The sequence below is a fragment of the Mus musculus genome, chromosome 3 (genome assembly GCF_000001635.26).
Source record: "Mus musculus strain C57BL/6J chromosome 3, GRCm38.p6 C57BL/6J".
Classification (NCBI taxonomy): Eukaryota; Metazoa; Chordata; class Mammalia; order Rodentia; family Muridae; genus Mus; species Mus musculus.
In genome coordinates, this window is record NC_000069.6 from 149561104 (window position 1) to 149586457 (window position 25354).

The 25354-nt window shown below is 39.8% G+C and overlaps 1 long non-coding RNA gene across 1 annotated transcript in view; it reads right to left on the bottom strand.

Moving 5' to 3' along the window:
• Positions 1-1778: 1778 nt before the first annotated feature.
• Gm31121 overlaps positions 1779-25354 on the bottom strand; it is a 97513-nt gene continuing 73937 nt past the window's right edge. Inside the window, exons 3-6 of the long non-coding RNA XR_376248.1 lie at positions 13147-13234; positions 10582-10611; positions 10005-10165; positions 1779-2634 (exon numbers count right to left, since the gene is read on the bottom strand). This is a non-coding gene — a long non-coding RNA (predicted gene, 31121). The remainder of the gene's footprint in view (positions 2635-10004; positions 10166-10581; positions 10612-13146; positions 13235-25354) is intronic.

Sequence of the window (25354 nt, forward strand, 5' to 3'; positions counted from 1 at the left end):
TGCCTTTTCAACAATTAGACACACACACTTCAGAAAATGTCAGGCCCTGTAGAGCTGAGCTTTTGAGGGTGTGTCTCCAATCAAAAGGAAATTCTTAATTCCATTTTCCACATCTGCATTAATAATGATAATAGTGATAATGATAAAACTATAATGGGAGCAACAGTGTACAGAGCAAGGACAGCATTCTTTTCTCGTGCATTGTTTTAAAGACTGATTTTAGTACTGTTGGTGATTTGTGTCTTTATCTATAATGATATCTTGGGGGTGAATTTAGTAAGAGAAATAGGAAATAGTTCCAAGTAGTCAACATAATAACCTATTTACTTTTACTACTACTTTTTTCTCATTGAGATTTACCTTTAATTCATTATGAGCTCAATTAAGGAAGAGTGTATAGTTACTGTAATTTGGGTATGTTATTCAAACTTCATATCCCTTCTCTACTCAACTATCCTGAATTTTTGACATCGACCACAGGGAACCAGAATACCTTTGGTTACTTGAACGATGAGAAATGTCATGTTGTTAAACTGAACCTCAAGGCACATTGTCTTGTGTTCAGAAGCACTCTTTTTTAAATACTCAAGGGACTTGGCCATTATTGATTACAAACAAGACAGAAGAGTGCCTACAAATATGACCCTTAACTTTTGTAAATAGCAAAGTTTAGGTCTGGGCAGATGAAATAGAGTAGGACATTAATATAGAGGAGAGAATGGCAATACACACACAACAGCTTTCTTTGGAATATTTGGATTTCTTCTAAGATATATTGAAATCCTTTTGTCTGTTTTGATGCAAAACCTCCTACACAAAGCAATGATAGAATGATGCATGTTTAGAAGGAGTATAATTTCACGTATTTTCATGACGTCCAAGGAAACAAAGGAAGAATAGTTATAGAGGTTTCTAGAACAAAGCGGAAAAATGGTAATGACAAATAAGGGCAGATGAAATCGCTTTTATTAGGCTAAGTTGAAATAAGCTTTGTATTGTATTTATGGAAAAAATCTGCTTGGAAATACATTTTTGTGCCCATCTATGCATGTGAACATGCATACATTTATACATTTGAACATGATTCAGAAAATATACATGAAGTGATCATCTTCATTTTATGGTGAAAGAGAGACTATGAAGCATATATTGTTAATATTTACTTCCTGGACATGAACTAAGAAAGCATTGCAGTAATAAAGGAAAACTTGGGAGTTTGATTCTGAGAAAGCTGTGTGATGTCTTTTAAGCACTGCATGTTGTGCTATTATCTGGCCCACGTGAATCATCATCCATCATTTCCACATTCATCTTTCTCTATTTCATTTCCTGTGCACCAAGTGTGTGTGTAGGGGTGGAGGGCAGATTCTGCGACAGTGATTGTAGTCAGCATAAAGAGTTGTTGAAATCATCCTGAGAGCTGCTCTATGGCTGGATGGTGACTACAGAGGGAAGCAAGTCTCAAATGATTTGAAGTAGTGTTGTGAACACTGAAGACACTTAAGGCGTGTTAAGTAATAGAGTCATTAGGAAATGTCAACACAAATGCACAGGTTGAGAAGGTACCCAGAATAAAAAATATTCCAGTTAACTGAAATGTGTTTACTTATGCAAACTGGCTGTCAAAAGAATCTCGATAACAAATCTTATTTATCTACTGTAAAAGAAGCCCCCAAAGTTCCGAGACACGTTATACAAAATGGTTTTTAATAATTTACATAATTAGAACAGTTTTTTTTTAATCATTAGTCTTCATTTAGTATAGTTGTTAGAATTAGAAGTGGCTCGCATTAAAAAATAATTAGGAGTGAAATCTCAATGAGAATAAAATACATGGTGTAGACAGTGGGGAGAATCAGAAGTGATATGGAAACATTTCTGAAGAACATGCGTGTGAAACTCTTTAGTGCATGGTGCATGGTCGCTTAGCCTTGTGTAGTAGGACATTACATATCAAGGTAACTCTTAAAAACAGCAAGAATGTCAAATTCCTTGAGGCAGCATCCAAAGTCGTCATAGTTTTTCTTTAATGATTTTTCATATATTTTATTTTTACCATGTTTTTCTATCCCCCAATTCCTCTAAAGAACCTACCCACCTCCCTATCCACCCAACTTTATATTTTTTCTTCTGTTCTCTCTTTAAAACCAAGGAAAACAAAACTAGAAACATCCCAACCTCCCCATGAAAACTAAAAAAAAAAAAAAAGAAATAAAAGTAAATAATAAAAAAGACCAATGAGACAAAAAGCACCCAAGCAAAGCAAAATGAGACAAACTTGTCTTGTTGTTTGGTTTGTGTTGGCCTTTTATTCCTGGGTATGGGTTTTGCCCTGCAGTGTGGTTAATAAGCCCAGTGAGACTCTTCTGAAAACATTTCCTTTTGCTTGCCAGCAGGTGTCCAAAGACTACCATTCTGCTTGAGGAACAACAATAAAGTGAATCCTAACACTATAGTGCTGCGCCCATAGATCACGCTTCACTCAGCCTTCATCAGCGAAGCTTTCTCACAGTAGATGGGAACCGACATGGAGAGCTCCAGCTGGATAATGGGTCTCAGAATGTTGAGAGCCTCTGGAACACTCAGTCCTAAGTGGGATGCCTTCATCAAAGCCCTCCCTCAAGGCTCAGAGACCTATGCAGAAGGGGAGGAGCAAAGATTAGAACCAGAGGTTGTGGATTCCTCCAAGGAAACGATGTCTCCGACACAACAGAACTGATGTACATATACATTCATAGGTACTGCGTCATCATGCACAAGGACTATACACATTCAAGTCAAACTGGACTGACACAGTTTAAATGCCACTGTCAACAAAGCTGCTATTTTAATAAAAGCTCAATAAAGCCCTTGGTATTGAATGATTGAGTTTCCCTTTCCAACTCTAGGAGGAATATATTTTCTCCATTTATCTTTTGTTATTAAACTATTTACTTAATATTATTTGAAAGACCATTCAATGTAAGTCCCTATGTTGGTTACATATTTGCTATCAACAGTGAAACTTGGACTAAAACCCAGTATGGTTGTTTCGCCGCAAGGAGAAGACAGCAAATGAAGATGAACTATTAAGTTTGAACATACAATAATTTCCCATCTTTGAAATAAAGATAATGCTGTTTATTACATAGTAATCATCCTATGAACAGTCTTGAAGTCATAGCTGTAAATCATTGGAATTAACTGGGAAAACACTGCACTCCTTAGTTACAAACATTATTGTTGTTTTAGGGAATGCAGGCAGCAAGAGGAGGAGGAACTGTGTCACTAAGGTCTCCAGAGTGATGGAGTGTGCAGGAGGGAGGGACACTGAGGGGATTCATTAGGACAATTGGTTCATATGAGTTTTAAAGGGTGAGAACTGCTATTACAAGAAACTCAGAGCTGCTGCAGTGAGAGTTTTGTAGCTCAGTCTAAAGTTGAAGGTCTTTGCATCAGTTAAGCTCATGGTGTAACTGAATGTGAAATCAGCAACCTATGAGCCCAGCAGACTGGTCTTTTCAGTCCTGGAGTCCTGAGTCCTCTTCTCCAACAAAAGTAAACAAAGACTGTATCCCAGATCCTGGAGACCATCAATACACTTGCGTTCCCTGAGCTCATAGACATGCCTTCCTTACTGAGGGCCGATCTCCCCGGGTATGGCTCTATCCTCTGCAAAGTCCTAACAGACACACCAAAAGACACAATCTCCCTTGTCTAGGTATTCCTTAATCCAGTCAGGATGACACCTAAAATCAAAGGGCCATCCAAGTTCACAGATGACTGTCTCTAGGCATGAAGAAGAAACGGACAAACAGAAGAGGAAGCAAAGTGTCTCTCACATCCCAGAGAAAGCAACCCATCTCAAGACTTTTGACTTTGATTGACCAACAATCTAAATATTCTCCTGTAAAGAGGCAAAGCGAACATTATTAAACAGGAAGATAGAAAATAATAATAAAAAAAAAAGATCTTGTATGAGTTTACCTCAACAAAGACAAAGAACTATAGAAAGGAAAAAAGAATGCTGCAAGAGTGAGAAGTCTTAATAAGGCACCTGGCTTTCTCTTTAGAGATGAGAGCCTCTTGGTTACATGTTTGTGGCTCATCCACTTTCTACACTATGTAGGTTAAATCTATACCCCTGGGCAGACTTCTCCCTTGCCTGTATGTTTCTGGGTCAAGTCCTTCTCTCTGAGCCCTTACCTTTAGGCAATTTTCATGTCAAATAATGCAAACCAATTTTAATATTAGCCTAAGGTAAACATAATTACGAGGGTACATTTTTTTGCCAAAAGTAGAAAATTCATGCAATGTGTTTCAAACTCAAATATAATTTTTATAAAAAAAATGTCTTATAATTTTCTAAAGCATATTATATCAAAGAGCCCCAGAATTAATAGCATCCACATATTATTACATTTTCCCAACAAAAGGAGTTATTTAAAGATAATTTTGTAAGCTACTAAACTGGCACATTCTTGTAAAATACTCAGCAATTCATATCCTACTTACCAACAAATTGCTATACCATAAATAAGTATAGAGAACTCCTTTAATATTTAATATCTGCAAGAGGCATTTTACGTATTTGAACAATCAAAAATAAAATAAAGGACATAAGGGGACAGGAAAGTTAGAGAGAGTAAAACCATTTAGCAGAGGGTTTATTGAGTAAAGAGGAGTGAAAAACAGGGTGGTGAGACTGTAGGAGAACTGCCCGGTCCACACTCAGAGCTTTCTCACAATAAAAGAAAGGCCCGAAGTACTCACAAAATAGTCGAGAATAAGGAGAGAGGGCAAAGAAGGGGAAAGAAAAAATGAACAGGAATAAGTATTAAAAGCTGATGTCACTTTTTATTGGTGTGTAGGCACATGTGTGTGCATGTCTGTGGGTCCATGTGAGTGAGGTGTGTGTGTGTGTGTGTGTGTGTGTGTGTGTGTGTGTATACACTCATTTGTATGTGGATATAGCTATGCTATGCAACTATGGCAGTCTTCTAGAGGTCTAATGACATCTTTGGATTCTTGTCATTTTTCACCTTTTCTGAGATGGGCTGGCTTGGCTGAAAGACTCTGGGCACTCTCCTGTCTCTACCTCTTTTCTCTGAGTGCAACAGCTGGAACTGCAGATAAGAGTGTTCAGGGCCCATCTCTAATGTGAGTTTCTGGGACTTGAACTTGGCTCTTCACACTGTACAGCAGACATTTGTACACACTAAAGAGATCTCTCTTGTCTTTGATTAACCTTTTAACAAGACTTATTGTCTTTTTAATTCTGTGAATTAGCTTTATGTTTCTAATTCTGTAGTTGGACCTCCAGGTTATTGTGATTTCGAAGAGTAGTTCCATGTCCCCTATGTCCTAATATTTTCTAGTTAGACTTGCACAATCTGTGGTTCAGTACTGTGTGTTCCACATTTTAAAAGTTCAATTAGGAGACAAAACACTCCCAGTTCAGCTGGGTTGTTAACTAGTGGTCCTGCTGTAGGGATTTAACTCTCAAGAGCCAAATGGATATCTCCCCCTAGACAGAGGACCTGCTGAGTTGTAAGATACTCCAGGGATGGGAGAAAGTAGAAAGAGTGCCCACTGGACAGCAAGAAAACTAGAACAGTACTTCTAGAACTATTTCTGTGAAGTTGGTTCTTTCCTGCAAGTAGCTTCTATGCCGGAGTCTCACTCCTATTGTAATTTGACCTGAAAATTAAAACCTTACTCCTTGAAAGAGTCCCTGTTCCAGGTTAGGCTTATCTTCTCTCTTCCAGTTTTAAAGCAGTTAGTTGCCTGGTTTGTAGTGGAAGTAAATTGAGCATCCGTCACCTTTCTCTTGGGCAAGCTTGAGCTGAAGACGAAGACTGTGGCCACACATTGTTTTACTCAATAGTTGATTTCATTTTTAAAATTCTCTTTCAGAGAAGGGGTCAGGCGACTAAGTGATTTGAAGCAGCAATGATGGGGTAAAGGCTACCACAGAACTTCCTGAGCAATGATCTTGTCGAGCATGGCTGAGTCACAGTTCTGTGTCCTCTGCCTGGAAGCTTTTTTGAAGCAGAAGGTAAATTGCGTAAACAGTCGCTGGAAGAACAAATGATCCCCAGAAGCAAAATATTAATACATAACAGCTAAAAATAGGCAACATTGCCTGTGTAGGAATTCTGGGTGGGACCTTCTGACCTTTGTCTTTCCCTACAAATGGATTTGTGAGGCTAATGGAGGTTTTATGGATATTAGGTACAGAATAGAGAAAAGAAACCAACTTACCCTGTGAATTGAAGAAGGATATGGACTATTTCTGCCATCTCAAAGACAGGAAAAGCTTGCCACTAGGCTGATCTTGCCCATCTCTGATTGTTAGTGACGGTCCAGATTTCAGAGCTTGGCAGTATATTGTCCCTAATATTTCATGTTATTCTGTCTCTGTTTATACATCCCTGGCAGACATGCATTCCAGTTTAATGAGAAGCTCTTCCTAAAAGATGTGCTCAAAGGATTCTATTTACATAGGCAAAGTTTGAGAAAAGACAGATTCCAACCTTTAATTGTGAATCAATGCATAGCTTTCAAGGGGTCCAGAGGGGGGAATAAGACAATCACACTGCCATGTATGGTTCTTAGAGAAGAAAAAAAATCGTGAGATTGATTTAATAGTCTTGGGTTTAGAGTCAAATATTTAAACTTTTAGTTTTTAAAAATGGCAAGGTTAAGATGGGGATGGGGGGGTCTAGGGAGATGCCTCACTGTAAAGTACTTGGCTGAAGACTTGCAAGAGTTGGAACTTGAGTTGGGTTTTGCAAACCTCATGCAAAAAATCCAGGCAAGGGAGCACGGACTTGAAATCCCAGAGCTGGGGAAGCTGAGACAACAGTCAATGGCCTCTGTGGTCAGCCAGTCTATCTGAATTGGTAAACTGCCAGTTCAGAAAGAGACTCTGTGCCAAAATAATAAAACAAAACAAAACAAAAATTAAGGTGGATAGTGATAGAGTATTACCTGCAATGTCACTTCTGACTTCCATATACACACTTTGTGCTCACATGAAGGCATAGATAAAATACAGGTATACACAAATGTTCCTCTCCTACCCCCATGCGTAACCTATACGATATCTTTAATAGAATCTTAAACTCTGCTTCATAAAAAAAATTTACAAAAAAGGAAAGGATACAGCCCAGGTGACATTGTCAAGAACAAATGTTACTTCTTAGTCCTTAGCTTGTGGCCACTGTAAGACCCAACCCCCAAGCTGTTCATGTTCACCCATGCGGGCATGTGGATCTCACCATTCTCTCGTCTGGGTACTTGCTTTCTAGCACAGAGCTCTGGTCTGTAAGGCATTTGATTTCCAGTAATTAATCAGCTCATCATACATGCTGTGTTTCTCCCCCAGGCCCAGATCAAGTGAGTGATCCGAATCTGGCTTGAGGAAAAAAGAAATCATTTGTGCTCTGAGTGCCGGGAATGAAGCACTGATAAACAGTTGTAGGGAAAACACTGAATTTAAATGGCATTGTTTTTCTTTCCAAGCTATAAGTCATCTTTAAAAAAATACACATAGCAAAACCCCTACAACAAAACAAAAGCTAAGCAAAAACACGTTGGATGCCCTTTAAACAGAAATCATTTTGCCCTAATAAAAAGAGTTATCAAGATTTGCTGGTGTGGGTGCTCTGCTGCCTCCATCTCAGGAGTTTGCCTGGAATGTTAATGTTCATTCGTAAACACGTCTGTGTTTGGTTCTGTCTATACTCCTTTATCTCTGGATTTCTTGTTTGGCTTGTCTCCATAATAACCTAGTTACTACTAATTTTATCAGTTGCTTTGAAAAATCTAAACTTGTATTAGTAATTTGTTATGCCTCGAGATTCAGCAACTTTCATTCTTTCCAATGACTTTCCCGTCTGCCTGGACAGACATTTGTTAGTTGGGTTTTGTTGTTGGAACAGAGAAGATTCTCCTGTATTTGCCTTGCAGGTAATTTTGAGCCTTCTTGTTTTTATAAATAATGGAGTCCTGTAATAGGTTCCCAGTCTTTGCCAATTATTCTGCTCAAAACTGAGATCAATCAATCAATCAATCAATCAGTTGTCAGGAACATTTCTGAATTGGCTGTGTCTGATTGATGGAAGCTATGCTTGAACGTTAAGCAGCAGGGAGCATGACGTTTCGAAACTATAATAAACTTTCATGGTTTCTAAGACAGCACGAACTTCAGAGAATGCCCACCCCCATGATTTTCTCCAACTCTGTTTAGATTACTCATGTATATGAAGCAATAATCTTATCTTAAAGAATTATTTCCTCTAGCATACACCCTCCAGGATTTTACAATGATAGGTTTCAGCCGCAGTTCTCAGGAGCCTCAAACCCCCCAAGATATGTTAATCCTTTCTGGAGACTGCAGATGTGTGATTCCCACAATTGGGTACAGTGGTTAGTCAGAAAGACATGCTGTAAGGTCCTACAATGTAGAGACAAACCCACAATTAAGATGGTGGAGTCCATGCTACTGGGACTGAAAAATCTGGGAGATGTGTATACATACATATGTCTAAATTTGCATACTTTCCTATCATGTGTAGTTGAAACACCTTTCAGAAATTAATGACATGAAAGAAGGTAACAGGAACAACAACAAGCGTATCTGTGCCAATACATGAGCTTCAGAAATTGAGTTTGAGCCTCCAAAACTGAGAATGCAAAGACAGACTGGATTCCTGGAAGCTGTTTTCTCTCTTCCACGTGATTGCCCGGCAAACATGTCCACATTCATACACATACTCACACAAACACACAATAAAACACACCACACACACACACATATACCACATAACCACACAATACGTTAGATACAATTTTTTGTGACTTACACGACCTTCTTCCTCTTCCCATGTCACCCCCAATGTCTATGGAATTCTTCTCATTGGCTAGATAACTTATGCTTAGCCAAATAAAACTGAGGAGCTGTACTGTTTGGGATGCATTTATTGAGGTTGCTATTTATATGTACTTAAGCATTGAAAGTTAAAGGAGCTATTTCCAGCACATTATCCATTTGTACACCTTTAACCCACCCCATCGCCTCCTTCTTGGGCCTCCTGTTGCCAGGTGATAGAAAGATACCTGGTTTCTAGTCGGGGTCAGAGGCTTTGTCATGATGGGAGACACACTCATAAAGGAAAGCAGTCAGGGGCTGCTCAAATAAGGCAAAGAAGCCGCCTCTGAGCTCTTGTTTGTTTTCCTTCAAAGCAGCTCACATACAAAGAGAGGACCTTGAAGTCGCAAGTAAATGAGGCAGACTCTTAGCCAAGTGGGGAAAAGTGCCCGAGATGTCACGTCAGATAGTGCTGTTTCCATTCTTTTTCTGCCTCTTATTTATAAGCATCCCATCCATATAAGTAAAATAAACCACACTGGGCTAGAGCACCTGTGAAATATCCAAATCTCAGCAGGCTGACCGTGAACACTCACTCTTCTGGGTTGTCAGGATCAAAGAAGACTTCGACGTTTATCAAAAAAACTTAGCCCACCATGGCTTAGCCTGCATTAACATGGAATGTATTTGAAGAATTCAATAGAGCGAATCTACATTCAACTAAGGTTGAAGTGAGTTTTTCAATTTAGCAAAGAGCTTGCCCTCTTGGAGAGGTAAGAATCAGTTCTCAATATAGGTAAGGTAGAAGAACGGAAGGTTCCCACCAGTTGTCATTGATGGGATATCTTGAGTCAGGATGTGACTTCAAGGGTTGACCATGGAGAAACCTAAAGATAAATGTCTCCATTATACAACAGTGAATTGAGGTGATGTAGGGTACCATGCTGTCTATAGACAATGCAATTATTTTACAGTTTACATTAAAATTATGTTAAATGACAATACTGGCTGCAACATTGTATGTTGCTGCAGACCACAGAACATAAGCAGAGTAGATCTTGAAACAAATCTCATTCACAGATCTATTCAGTGTAGAACAGCCCGGAGGATACTTAACGGATCTACAAAATTTGCTAGGAAGGAAATTTACCTTTTAAGAAGGCAGATTTATTTGTGGTGTCTTTTCTCTGATGCACAAAAGGGTGCTTCATCCATTTTATTTAGAAATTCCAGTGATTTTTCAAAAAAAAATTCTGTATTTATTACCACACTTTGGTGTGTTTCTTCCATAGAATCGGGGCATTGTCTGTGCTGTCAGGAAGAGTTGAAGGTGAGTTGAGTACCAAAAACAAACAAAGAGACAGACAAATAAAACAGGAAAAGAAAAACAGAACAAAATCATTTCCATCAAAATGGTTTGGTTTGGGTGGAAAAGGAAATTGCTTTGAAGAAGAGAGAGCCCGTCAAAGAACCAGGAACTTGCAAGATCAAGTCTCATGTTGAAGTTTCCAGGCAAATGTTCCAGGCTATATTCCTGTGACTTAACGAAGTAATCTTATTTAATATAAGATGTAATACACAATAAAAGGCTTTTCTTAAAGAGAATGATTAGAAATAATAATTTGTTAATAGACTTTGTTTTCTTTCACTGTGTGCTTTATTTATGCTTCAAAAATAGAGATTGGCCATTCACTCCCACAATAGAGCTCTCATTCCCGATTCATTACCTTCCAGGTCAGTTTCCTCTCCTGCTTCTTCTAAAAAAAAAAAAAAAAAACACTTTAGACAATAGAGCTGGTGTGCATGAATGCACAATGTTATAATTATCAGAAAATTTCAATTAATTTAGATAACTATAGATTCAGTGGCAAGTCTAGCCTTAGATGTCACCTTGCTGTGGTATAGTTTTCTGTTTAGGTGGCACAAGGCATCTTTTTAAAACTGAGGCACAGGTAGATGCAGGCATACATACATATCAGTCCTTCAATCAGGGACAATGTCACCATCATTTCAATACAACATTTCTCTTTGTCAAAATCAAAAAGCAAAGCAAGTGACCATGTGGTACCCAGCCTCCAATGATCCATCCACAACACAGCTCCTGCACAGAAGGCACCGGGAGCATTGTGGGAAAGGAGACAAAGGATTTTAAAAGCCAGAGTAACAGAAGTTTGCTGTTTCATTGCATCTCCTAGAAATGTCAGAGAAGCTGTTCCCATAATGTCTCAGCAGCATGGTGGCCTAAGCAACATAGTGACACCAATCGATGTGCTAACATGGACAAAGAAGTGCAGGCAACTAAGGAATGCTAAGAGCAGGCTAACAGCTTTCTCTGGGAATGATGACCATAATTGGTTATCCAATACCAAATGGTACTGGATATCATATAAATAAAACTAAAGAAAAGGGGCCATAAATTTGAGAGACAGAAAAGCAGGGCATTCCTGGGACGGTCTGAGGGAGGAAAGGGAAGAAGAAAAGAAAATGTTGTAATTATATTTTAACACACACACACACACACACACACACACACACACACACACACACGCAAACATGTGTACACTCATATATATATATATATATATATATATATATATATATGTATAATCTATGTATCTATGTATCTATATCTTTGTATTTATGATCTATCTATCTATCTATCTATCTATCCATCTATCTATCTATCTCATTTCATCCTTTGTCTCTATGGTACCAGGGAATAATTTACCAGATTAAAAGCCTGATGTCCACTAACGTTGTATTTGATTAGAATATCTATTGGTGGGACATAGGCTAATGGATTTCAATATGTTTATGACATGTCACTGAGGTAATGTTTGTGGTTTACTCTTTATGGTGATTTAAATGAAAATGGCCCCTATGACCTCATATATTTGACTGCTTAGTCAGTGAAGAATGGAACTGTTTGAGAAAGATTAGAAGGTGGGGCCTTGTTGGAGGATGTGTGTTGCTGGGGTGAGCGCTGAGGTTTCAGAAGCCCAGCTTTATTCTCTCCCCCTCTGCCTGTGGGTCCAGATGTAAAGCTCTGGCCTGTTCTAGCACCATGGCTGTCTGCTCCTGAACATGATGATCATGGGCTATCCCTCCGAAACATTAAGCAAGCCCTCAGTCATTGCCCTGGCTGTGGTGTCTCTTTACAGCAATAGAATGGTGACTAAGACACTGTTCTAGAAAATGCCTGCAATGCCTGTAATCTTACATCATCCTTAAAACTATAATTCCTCTATGGAAACAAGAAGCATTAGAGGAAAAAAAAAACCTGAAGCCACCACCACAGTGAATTAAGGAGGCAGTCACAAAGCAACTGGTACTTAGCAAAATATATCTTGATGTAAAAATCATTAAAGAGATAGAGAAAACTGCTTCTTTTAAAAATACAGAAGTGGATGCTCACAGTCAGCTAATGGATGGATCATAGGGCTCCCAATGGAGGAGCTAGAGAAAGTAGCCAAGGAGCTAAAGGGATCTGCAACCCTATAGGTGGAACAACATTATGAGCTAACCAGTACCCCGGAGCTCTTGACTCTAGCTGCATATATATCAAAAGATGGCCTAGTCGGCCATCACTGGAAAGAGAGGCCCATTGGTCTTGCAAACTTTATATGCCCCAGTACAGGGGAATACCAGGGCCAAAAAGGGGGAGTGGGTGGGCAGGGGAGTGGGGGTGGGTGGATATGGGGGACTTTTGGTATAGCATTGGAAATGTAAATGAGTTAAATACCTAATAAAAAATGGAAAAAAAATAAATAAATAAATAAAAATACCATGCTTGTATTTTAATTTTAACACATAAACTCATCTGGATATGAGAAGCAAACTGTTCACATTCACATTTATAGGAATAAATGTTTATTCCTATAAATAACCTTGCTGTAGAGGCTCCCATGATCTTCCCTGTTCTGCACCTTAGAAAACTCAGGCTTGAAGATGTGAACTGACTCAATCCACCAGGGTCACATGGGTGGTAAACTGTTGTTACCCATTAATCCAGGGTAAGTGCTGACACGTTACTTAGTGTTATTCGTGGGGTGGGCTTTTTAGATTAAATATTATAGGGTGTTGAATTTAAAATTTATTGTAGTTAAAGTCAATGCTGGTCAGAAAAATTTCCTAGAGCCTCCCTTTCCAGCTGAGACCGGTCCTGAGACTATGGGGCACACCTGGCATCCTGGACACCAAGGGACCCAACTATACAGAGGATGCTCTGCTGGTCCCCACCACACCCAGATCAGTTCCCACAGTGGTTGTGTAGATACTATTGTATCTCTTACCTTCTTAGCTGAAGACTGAGCTTGAGCCTGGGTCTGAGCTTCAAATGGTTCTCCTCCTGGACCGCTCACACTTTAAGAGCCTGGGGACCTGTTATAGGGATAATTGAGACGAAATGTCATTGTCAGTAATGGATGCAGGGGCATCACTTCTCTACTTAGGTATAACCACAGCTACACAGTTCCCCTTCTGAAGCCTCTCTTGCCTTACTCAACATCAGCAATAGAACTGGAAAGGACGGTAAGACTTAGAGCGCTGATTTCTGCCCCTGCACAGCAAGCCCAGAATCCCAGCTTCCATTGAAAGAGCGAGAGAGAGTCTAATGTAGCTTATATACCAGTGACGTTCAAGCCAGCTGCATCTGAGTTCGGTGGTCAGACTGTCCAAGGCATCGAAATATAAGGTGACACAGCTAGTAATATTCCCTGGGGAGAAACCATATCTATGGGATCCATGCTTCTCCACAAGCTATTTATGTGAATTATACATATCAAGTAAGATTTCTTTATCCAGATCTCCATATTTACTGTGTGGCTTCAGAGTTAGCAGCACAACCCTGGCAGACCTCCAGAAATGACCCCAACCTAGACTGAGAACATTGGATGTGTGATGTGCTTCTTTCTGGACATGCGTGGACAAGAATGAAAAAAAAAATGGCTATGAAAATTAAATGGAGAGTCATGATTTTCTTTTTTTCATTAAATCCAGACCACATTTTTAAAAAAAAGTATGTGTGTGTGTGTGTGTGTGTGTGTGTGTGTGTGTGTGATGGGGGTATATTATAGCACACATACAAAGGTCAGACACAGAAGTGAGTTTTGTCCTTCTACTGTGTAGGTCTCCAGTCAATCTTCTGTTGTGGGGTGTAGGAGAAAGCACCTTTTATTTCTGAGCCATCTGGTCCACCCTTGGAGTCTTTTAATGGCAGCCACCATGTAACAGATGTGTAGGCTTAAAAGTAACTGTTCATCTAGAGAAAGGATTTCTCTAAGCAGTCTATCTCAAGACAAAGCAAAGGTCATACATACTTTACTCTTTATCCAAAGGAGAATATAGTAGGGGATTGATCACACAGCAGAGAAATACGACAGTTTCAGAGATGTCTGTTTTTGCAGCCTTCCTGTGAAACTTTTCTGTATATTAAGTGTACCTTCTTTAATTCCTGGTAGCTTTCTACAGAGGCAAAAACCACAGATCATAAAAATAGGTACATCAGTGTTGCCATATAAAATTGCAAACTTGGAAAGTGTAGAGCCATTCAGGCTTGGATGGGACAGAGGAGAACTGATCTGTGTATTAATACCACCACTTAATTCAGCCTCCAGTGGGAGAGTTCATAACATTCACAGAGCAGCTGATTCAAATTTTAATACTTGCTGTTCTAGAAAAAAAAATGAGTACCTTATAACACTGTGAAGTGTGAAGAGAATAAAAATGTTTGATATAAGGCCAGTTGAAGAGCCTCTGATTTATGTCACCATAAATACTTTATCCACATGCATGGTTAAACTGCAGCGGACATATCATTCACAGCACAGAGCAGAGTTCCGGAATGAAGAACCAGCAGGCCACCTGTCTTTATTGAAAATGACACATTGGAATGTATCTGCAGTTGCTTGCCTTGGGAGACTGGGCCAAATTGTTTTCCCAGATATCCTCTGTGAGGGATAGAATGTTTGCACGTGTATATGGTTACATCACTCAGGGACTGATAGAACACTTCACTATTGTTAGGAACCTGTCTCATCATTCAAGGAATGTGTCTGGCTGGCCATGTGGGACACCCCTTCAGGTTATGGCAGAATGAAACAACAGGGTCACAAAAGACAGTGCCATTCACTTCACTTCGGGCCCTCCCTGTTTTCCTCGGAATTTTTCATCCAAGAAGTCAATGGCCACAATTGTTAGCAGATAAGCTTTTGTGAGTGAAGAGGCCATGACCTGTAGAGTGCTAATAATCCACCGTATGTCATCCAGATCCAAATGCCGCAGTGCCCCTGAAAGGCTTAGTCATTACTGTATTGATGGGCGGGACATGAAAGCCATCAGAATTGATTTGGGGGAAGAGCATATACTTCTATAGTATGGAATTATTAAATTTTAGGGAACAGGTTGAAAGCAATCACAACCTCTCCCTGATGTTTATCTAAACAAAAATTCTTCAAATGGAAAAAGTTACAATAAAAATTAAAATTGACATATATAGAGGTTTTTGTCTGTTTTGAATGATGGTTGCTAAATTTTGTTGTCTAGTATTTGAGGTACATATTTCTCCATTGGTTCCCTACAACACTAGACTGTTTGGTATCATCATACAACTGCAAAACGTTAAGAAGCACATCTGCCCTCTACCTGCCAGATGTCAGCAGAAAACCTTGCAAGTTCCAGGTACTTCGGACTAGAAGATTAAAGGTCACCCAGGAGTGACAGCCCATAGTCATGTTTACAGAATTATGCAAACGTGTATCATCATTAATGTATTTGCTAAATTTGCTGAGTCATAACAATGACAATAGGCATTTCAGTATGTAAAAATTTATGAACTTTTTCGAGGTGCATAAGTCTGATCCATTTTCCAATTACATTTAATAATTTGTATGATTTAGAAACTTTTTCCCTCCCAAGAAGTACACTTGTATTTCTCCAGGAACACAGGCATCATAGCAGTTTTCAACACAGTAATTGAAGATCAAGTAGGTCCTGCCTGATCACGCAGGGTAGTCATGCAGCCAGTTTATGATTTGGCCTCTGAGGCTCACCTAGCCACACTGGAGGATTTTAGAGATACCATGTGTAACACTGTACTCCGTAAAGAATGCTAAAAATCATTCCTTTGATTAACATGACCATTGTGTACTAGCTATAACACACATGTATTTATCACTGTGATGAATTCATTTACATATAGACTTCTGTTTTCAGAGGATCCTGAAGATATTTACGGGCTCCAGCTGTGGACTCCCACTGTGTTGGGAGTCTCCCCATTGTTTCCTCATGGCATTCTGCATGCTGGCAAGGGTCCTTCAGTTTTCATCTTTCTGATAGCCTCACTCCCGCCCACCCTATCTTGTGGGCTTTTCTTATCCAGCAAGAAGGAAGACAAAAATGTGTGAAGTCTTGCCAGGCTGACCTTTTATTTATCTACCATTGACAGGATCACACAGACTGCTTTTGGTTTTTAGGGCTTTCCTGCTAATTCCCTTGAGGAAAAAAAATATTGCAGAGATAAAAATAACAAGCGTGGGAAAGCAAGGAAGGTTATAGACACTTAGAAAGTCCTTCCAGGCTTGTTCCCCTGCCAGTGGCTTTTGACTCCCTTCTGCAGATGGGCAACAGATACTTCCCTTTGATTCTGCCCTGTGGTTTTGTTTCTAAGAAGGAGGCTAATCTCCATGCCTCTTCTCCTCTGACCTGTCTGTGGAATGGTAGTGAACAAACTTTTCCCATTGAGGTCTCCTGCATTGCTTCTGGAAAAGAGTGAGGAGGTGCAACTAAGTAGGTTTCCCTACATTAGCCAAGATACTGTTCACAAAGAGTGTATTCTCACTACATGTGACACTCAGCTGCCTAAAGTTGTGATGCACTCTCAAATAATGGACACGACTTTAACTAAATGTTTTGTATTGTACTTACAAAGTCTCCCGCTCTTACCTGCTTTCATAGGCACTTGTATCTGTCTTCTTAATTTCTCTTTTTAAAGAGGATTTTTTCTTACAGTGTGACATTTAATGAATATAAATGATCCCAGTTTGGCACAAGGTTAGACTCTTCTGTTCAGTAAACATGTCTTTATTAGCTAATAAACCCCAGGGCTCTTAGCGACAGTAGGGACACTGTTGCCTGACCCCGCCAGTGTTTCATTGCAATAAGGGAAGAAACGGAGCTCATGCAGTGGTAAATGGTGACAGATGCTGCAGAGAGTGCAAGTGAGGTGCAAAAGGATGATGCAGGGCAGGTCTGCAGACTCATGCTGATAGAGCTAAAGGGAGGGACCCAGAGAACTCACTCAGAAGAGTGATATTCCAGAAAAGACCTTAGAAAGCAACAAAGAACATTGCAGTGATACTCATAGAGGGGAGAGAAGGAACTCAAGCTAAAGGCGTCAGCCACACAGTCTCTCCTAGATAGAAGTGAAAGTCAGCACAAAAGCTCCAGGGTAGGGACCCGCCCGGAATACTGTGGGAAATGTAGGAGGGCAAGGTCATGATCAGAGCATGTGAGAAGGAAAGGGGAGAATAGCAAAGAAAAGACTTAGAGAAATTACAGCATAACACACACACACACACACACACACACACACACACACACACACACACACACAGAGAGAGAGAGAGAGAGAGAGAGAGAGAGAGAGAGAGAGAGACTGTGGTTTGTGTTCTTCCTCCTAAGCTACTTTGTGCTTTCTGGGACACTTTGACTAAAGTAGATACTCTGCAGTGACTTTAAAGGTATCTTTGAAGACATAAGTCCAGACATTTCTTTTTATTAAGCCACTCGTTATGGAAAAAGTGTTATCTGACACCCATCTTGTGAAGTTACAAAAATGCTCCAATATTAAGCTAATTCCTAAATTTGCTCTTGGCAATGACATCAGAAATCTAACAAAATTGAACCAAAGTGCCCATAGCAAGAGCTAACGTTATTTCTCTCCTCACTTTGGCATCCTGAAGATTAATCTTCTACTAAAGGTAGCTGTCCTGAGGGTGGCACCATGGATCATGGGAGGTGTAAGGACTTTGGATTCCCAGTGTTTAATAAGAGTCATTTACCATAAACCTCCAAACAAAGGATGAAGTCCAGAATTTTACTGTGTGATTGAAGTCAGAGCACAATCCCTGTCTCTGAAGAGAGTTGACCAAGCAAAGGACAGGATACTTCAGCAAATCACTTTAGTGCAGTTCCTCCACCGGAAAGATGATGCCAAGTCGCAGGTACTACAAAGCAAGGCAGCAAGGGTAATGTGTGTCTGATTCTCAAGGCTTTCGCTGCCTTGATGTATAGTTGGGACTTGTGCTACCTGACCTCATGCTGAAGAACTGAAATGAAAAATATTTCCTGAATGGCAAACAGTCTTGATGATAATCTGAACAAAAGCTGGCCAGGTTGAGCCTTGCGTGTTTTATAGGAAATCTTGTGCTTTAAAGACTGATGCAGCCGCACTGGAGTCAGGCTGGTTCTGAGAGACGAGCCTCATCCAGACTTCACCTTTGCAATTCTCAGAAGAGTAATCTGGGAATAGTATGAAAGTGTCTTGCAATAAAGGGGAGATATTTTGAGAAATGAGACAAATATCAGATCTAGAAAACTGCACTATAGTTTAAACAGATATTTTAGTGTATTATACTCTACACACACACAGACAGAGATAGAGAGTGACAGAGAGACAGAGAGAGACAGAGACAGACTCAGAGAGAGGGGGTGGAGAGAGAAAGAGAGAGATTTTATGTAGGTGATAGGCAGGTAGATAGACAGATAGACAGATAGATAGAAAGGCAGAGAAGAGGGAGGAGTATCAGGGGAAGAGATAAAATAGACCAAAGTTTATTGTTTTCTCTTCCCTCAAACCAAGTCAACTTCTTTCAATTAAACTCTTCATGTTTGAAGACTTGTCTATTTACAGGGAGGACAGAGGTTGATTTTTTTTTTTTTAGACAGCATGATTACACATTTTCCTGTGAAGCTTGTCATTGTATTTAGCTTAACAAGGCAGCAAAACAAAAAGAAAAACAAACAAACAAACAAACAAAGAACTGAAGAATTCCTATACTGAGTCTGAAGAGATGAGTGACACTGAGTCTGGAGGGATGAGTGACACTGTTTTTCTAGAATATGAAAATCAGCTCCCTGAACCCACACCACGGGGTTCTCACCCAGTGAGAGCTCCAGCTCCAAGCCATCTACTGCCTTTTACTATGGGTATCTGTAGGCACTCACACATATCACACACACACACACACACACACACACACACACACACACACACACACAAACACATTAAAAAAGGAAATCTTTAAGAATTTGCTTAAGAATCCACATTTAGACGACCTAGAAAGTTGTGTGACTTTAGGCTGATATTTAGTTCCTTAAGGCTCAGTTTTCTTACCTGTAAAACAGAGAGAGAGAGAGAATTGGTACCTACATACTATGTGATAGATCAGTCAAAATAAGAGAGGTACTATAGTGTATACCAGGGACATGCTAATCAGTCTGTCTGTTAATATTCTCCATGGCAGGTCCAGCAAGTTCCTGAACTTGCAGTGATAACAGGACATGGATTCTGTTTTTCCTTATGTGGGAAACCAAGGCTAATGTGTGAGAACCTCCCGTGGAACTTGTACTGGAATGCCATAAAACTGGAAGCAAATATTGGTGTATCTGGGGTGGGGGGTGAGGACAGAATATGCCTGGAGCTTAGTGCCCAGCCTGTCTAGCTGAGTGAGGGGCTCGATTCTTAGCAAGATACTCCCTCTCAGGAAACTAAGATAGTCCATGAGGAAGTCACTTAATTTCAGCACCTAGCCCACACCCCCAACATTTAATCATATGCATATACCCAATGCACAATACACATATACACACACAAAGAAAATATAAACACATTTAGGCTGTACTTCACAATGGACTGCAATAAACCCTGACACTCCTAAGCCTTTTTACGTTTGATAATTCCATGAATGTATAGGATAGATTGTGATCACATTTACCAATGCCCTCATCTCTTTCACTCTCTTTCCATGTTGCTTCTTCCCCCCCCCCCCACCACATTGTCCCTATCCTTCCCCAAGGTCTCTCTCTCTCTCTCTCTCTCTCTCTCTCTCTCTCTCTCTCTCTCTTTCTCTCTCTCTCTCTCTGTGTGTGTGTGTGTGTGTGTGTGTGTGTGTGTGTGTGTGTGTGTGCATGTATAGATCTTGTATAAATAGCCACTATGGCTTCTCTTTCTTCTCCACATTCCAGAGCTTGCAATCTTTCTGTCTCTTCTTCCATGATCTTTCCTTGGCCTTGCAGATGATACTGCTGCATGCCTGAGGCTGAGCACTTAGCAACCAGACATTCTCTACCCTGTGACAAGTGGTGAGACTGCATTAACCTTTCTCCTCTGCACAACAAGGGCCCCTGACCCTGGCTGAGAGCAGCACTAACGTCTGGGTATAAAGACTAAAGCGCATTTCCTTTGTCCTAAGATGTACATCTGACTCCCTTGGCATGGTGTTGCTACCTGGGCAAAGAGAGAGACATTGAGGATTCTTTGAAATAGCTTAGCTTTCTGCCCGCCCAGGACTTCCCACTCTGCAGGAGTCCAGAAAATACCGTGAACTGTTCAGAGGGTTCCTGTGTGGACCCTGGCTTCAGGTTCTCATTAGAAACAAAGGATAGCAGCACCAAAATGACTCCAGGATTCTTTTTAGTTTTTTGAAATCTTAGTTAAACAAATGTACACCACCCAATGATCAAACTGAGATGGCTCACATGGGGTAATGGACCTCATCTTTCCCCGAGATGTGGGAAACATAGCCCTTTCCATCAGCTTTCTCTCATATATACCATACCACAAAGTAGTTTATCATACCTGCTGCTTGACAATTTAGGCAAATTTAGGAGGATGCAGAAAACATGAGGTCTTAACATGGCAAGGGCAGGAAGTGGCTATGGAGTGATGCTGTGTCAAGTGCTGTACCCCAGAACTTACCCAAAGACCTCTAGTTGCTCGCTACAAGAACTGTGAAAATAAAGCAGAACACATCTTCCCATGGTTAAAAGAAAGTGTGCCAGCAATGGGGAGCGGTGTGGAGGGCAGGATCTTAACTTTTACATTCTTTCTCCATTTTTCTTTTGCCATATTTATGTTAACCTACAACTCACCATTGTATTTTAAAAACACAGTAATACTCAACTCTCCATACTGCTGGAATTCATTTTGAGTCACTTCAAAGGAAGAAATGGCTTTTCTCTTTTAAAAGAGATTTTACTTGACTTCAGTGATGTGTAGATGTCTGCATGTCTGTGTGTAGGTGTGTACACACATTGTAGGTGCCCTGAGAAGTCAAAGGAGCTTGTGGGATCCACTGGTACTAGAGTTCTAGGAGGTTGTAGGCTTCCCAGAGTGGATCTTGAAACCTGAATGTCATCCTCTGTAAGAAGAGTGAACTCTCTTAACTGTGGAAGCATCCCTCCAGCGCATGCGCTTGTCTTGATATAAATTGAGGGGCTGGTTTCTGAAGAGCTGAGGGCTACAAAGCTGCATGGATAACTGAGGTCGTGAGACAAGCCTGTCATCCCAGTCCCCGAGAAGACGAGAGAGTTCAAGTTCAGGTAGCCTGGGCAACTTAGTGAGATCCTATGCGAAAAGAAGAAAGAAGAAAAGGGATCATCAATAGCTCAGCTGTGGACATGTTACCTGGAATGTAGAAGGGCCTGGGTTTCATCCTAAGTGCTGCAAAATAACAACAACAACAACAAAACAAAACAAAACAAAACAAACAAACAAACAAACAACAAACCATGCAAAATGATGCTATAGAAACAGTTTTCAGAAATTATAAAATGTACCATGAATGGTATACAGAACATACACACTAACACACAGAGGCACCCTAGATCATGCACTCAACAAACATTTTACAAAGATAATCCCTTTCCCTAATTCAGCTCACTATTTGAGGATTTTCCAAAAAAAAAAAAATCAGTTATGTTATTATGTCTTTTCTATTGTACAGAAAGAATTTGGGGTTGGATTGAGGCGTTTTATAAATCATGACACATTAACAGATTATTCTTCCCTTAAAAGAGTTTGTTTTTTAACTAGATGTAAAGGTTCCCCTCGCTCCCCCTTCCCTCCCTCCCTCCCTATATCCATTCTCCTTCCCTCTCTCCCTCTATCTATCGCTCGTGATTTGTTTGACTTATGTGTTTTCCAAAGCACATTTAATAAAACACCACAGACTGAGAGCAAATTAGCTGTCTCAGAGAAGATTTAATTTCAGGATTTTTTTCTTTCAAATATTTTTGAAGGAAACTTTACAGTGGTGTCCAAGGATGCTTCTTACGGGTGCCGTTGTCAGAGAAGCCTGCCATTTAGTAGGAACTAGGACATTTTGTAGTATATGATCCAAAGGAGAAAGCTAGATTATCCTGATCTCTCTCACTGGGTTACGCATGATCAAGTTAAACTGCAGAAGGAACCCAAAATTGCCATCAAGGGAGATGGGCAATAAGCAAAAAAAAAAAAAAAAAAAAAAAAAAAGAGAGAATACATTTCCACCAAGAAAAAAAAAAAGAAACAATTTCTCTCTCTCTTTTTTTTCTTTTCTTTGTAAATAAGGCTCATGCCAAAATGGAGAGAGACTTGGAGTAAAATGTGAGCACACCGAGTGCTAGGAATCAACATTTGGACATTTTGTACATGTCAGTAGACAAAGAGAATGACACCTATATCCTTTCAAACATGACTCCAATGTGGTATGTGTATTTTTACTTCTTTTGGTTTTGGATACAGTTTAGACACTGGAGAGATTGTAGTTAAACACATCCTGTGTAGATCATGACATGTTTTAAACCCATTTTCTTCTGTTTTCCAAGCGTATAGACTACAATAATTCTGTTTGTAATCCTGGGGGACTTTGGTCCAGGGTACAATACTTCTATGGTGTTTAAACACTGGTTGCTATCCTTCTTGTGTATTTGTCTAATTCAGCCAAAAATGTGACATGTGTAGACAGCCATAAATTCTGGAAACTCAACTTGAGGATGCCACCACCAGCAGAGGTCATAAGAAAGTATCACTCTCAAGAAGGAGCACCCATCCAAGGAGCACCCATCCAAGGAGCAACCATTGAAGGTGCACCCATCCTGAGCTTCCCATGGCCATCAGCAGGAACTCTCAGGCAGCATCTTCCACTCTGGTTGCATGAGTTTTTGGTGAAATGTGGATCTTAAAGCAGGTTCAGCAGAAATGGGTCCATTGCTGAGTCAAAGTTACCCAAAGTGGTTATCTTCCTCCTTCTCCTCTTCTTCCTCCTCCTCTCCTCCTCCTCTTTTTAAAAAAATTTCCTTTCTTTTCTCCATTTTCCCCTTTCATTTTCTAGGAACTCAACTTTTTCTTTCATTTTCTTCCTTTCTCTCTCTCTCTCTCTCTCTCTCTCTCTCAAGGTCTCATGTGTACTGGACTAGCTTCCAAATCATCTGGTAGCTTAGGATGGACTTGAACTTCCAATCTTACAGCCAGCAAGCATGTCAACATTGCCAAGATTAAAAGTATTTACCACCAGCACTGCTTTATGTAGTTCTGAGAAGCAATGAAGGATTCCTTTTTTGTACAACAGACAAGTATTCTTCTAACCTAACTGAGCCACATCCCTTGCCCTAAGCTTAATTCAGTTCCTACTATGAAGGTGATTTAGAAGTCATTACCATAAAACTATTTTCAGCAAAAATTTCAGCTTCTACATTCTACCTTCCAGTTAATTAAGAGGCACTGGCTATTAAAAATGGAAGCCTAAGTACTTGCACCACCGAAGTGGCCTTGCATTGGCCTGTGGACTATCCACTCTATAGACTTGCATTAACATGGATATTTTAATGTCAGAGTGTTATGGGTGAATGCTGAGTCATATGAAGGATAAAACTGCCCTGATACACAGAGACACCCAACCCCATGTTATTTGGCTGACAACTGAACTGGTGACTAAACTTGTTTGTGTGATGGCTTCCCTCACCAGACAGAAATAACTATCAGACATGTTGAAGAAAGTCCTGAGAATTTTGTGAAGGCACAGAGAATTTCCCAAGTCAGTTTATCTTAAACATAACCTGATACTAAAACAGAGTTAATTTTATAACCAATTTTTTGAGGACTGGTTATTTAACTTCATTCAAGAAGGTAGGCAACCTGGTAGCAATTATATGTAGAATAATAAAGATGGTTATGCGCTTATGGTTTTGCTTGACCTACTTAACAATACAAAACACAGAACAAATAAGACAGGCAGATATGCTGAGAGCTAGAGTCCTGAATCAATATTCAGGGCTTGCATTTCTCCCATCTATTCAATTTCCAGCTCTGTGCCTCTCCTTCTCATTGTTCCGGCTTTATTTACTTACTTAGTTATTTACAGCTACTTCATCTTCAAGTTTTCCTTATTCAAGACAAATTGCATTCTAATGTACTCAGATCACTAAATGTACTTGATGGGGAAGAAAGGCCACGTAGGTACACCAGAGGCAGTGACAGCTGAACAATCCAATCATTTATGGAAATGAAGTAACTTAAATGTTTTATGCATAAAATGTCCAAGAAGTTGTAAATTTCAAAACTTAAGTCTATTTATCAGAACCAAAAGAGCCTTTTTACCCTTTGCAAAATATTTCTCTCTAAACCATCTTGGTGGCATTTCATTTGTAATAAAAAAGGAGGGCTCAGAAAAATCCCCACACTTTCCCTATCTGTAATCAGGAATACTGATTAACATAAGTTCACTTTTCCATTGCAGGGTAACGCTGTGATAAGATAAAGCTTCAATTTCAGGGTTGAAATAATACTGCTTAATTCTGCTGTGTGTTTTCACCTTGAATATTTTCCTTTAACCAGAATAGCTAAATTCCAAGTAATTAAGATGCTGAAACTCTCTTTGAAGCCCAGAGCATCTAATCACTTAACAAAAAGGCTTTATTTCCATATGTTAGCTGCTGCCAACTGCAGATGTTTAGAGCAAGCCTATGTGACAGACAACTGCTACAGCTCCCCAGCAAAGAGCACCAAGGACCTTTGCGCATCAGCCTGCACCTTGGCTTTGTAAAAGGAAACAAAGTCACATTTCACTTCATCTGGATTTTAGTCCGACATCAGCTTATGATAAAATGAATTCTATTGATTTTCCTCAGGAAGATAAGGCTTACTAAGCACCAAACACCATTTTCTTTGTCAGAAAACAACCAAGGTTCATGGCCGGCTCCTCTCAGCTCTATGAGCCTGGATGAGTCTTCGTTTATACTTTTCTTTCAAATAGCTTCAGCAGACAAGTTGCAAAGAATAAGTTCTAAATAACCTTTCTTCCAATATTGTGCAATGCTTACAACAGTTTTATTTGCAAAAAAAAAAAAAAAAAAAAAAAAAAAAAAAGATAGCAGCAATAAATGAGCAAAGACAGAATCTTCACAATGGATACCTGAGTGCAATTCAAATGGTTTCTCACAGGTCTCAGAGAAAACTGAGGA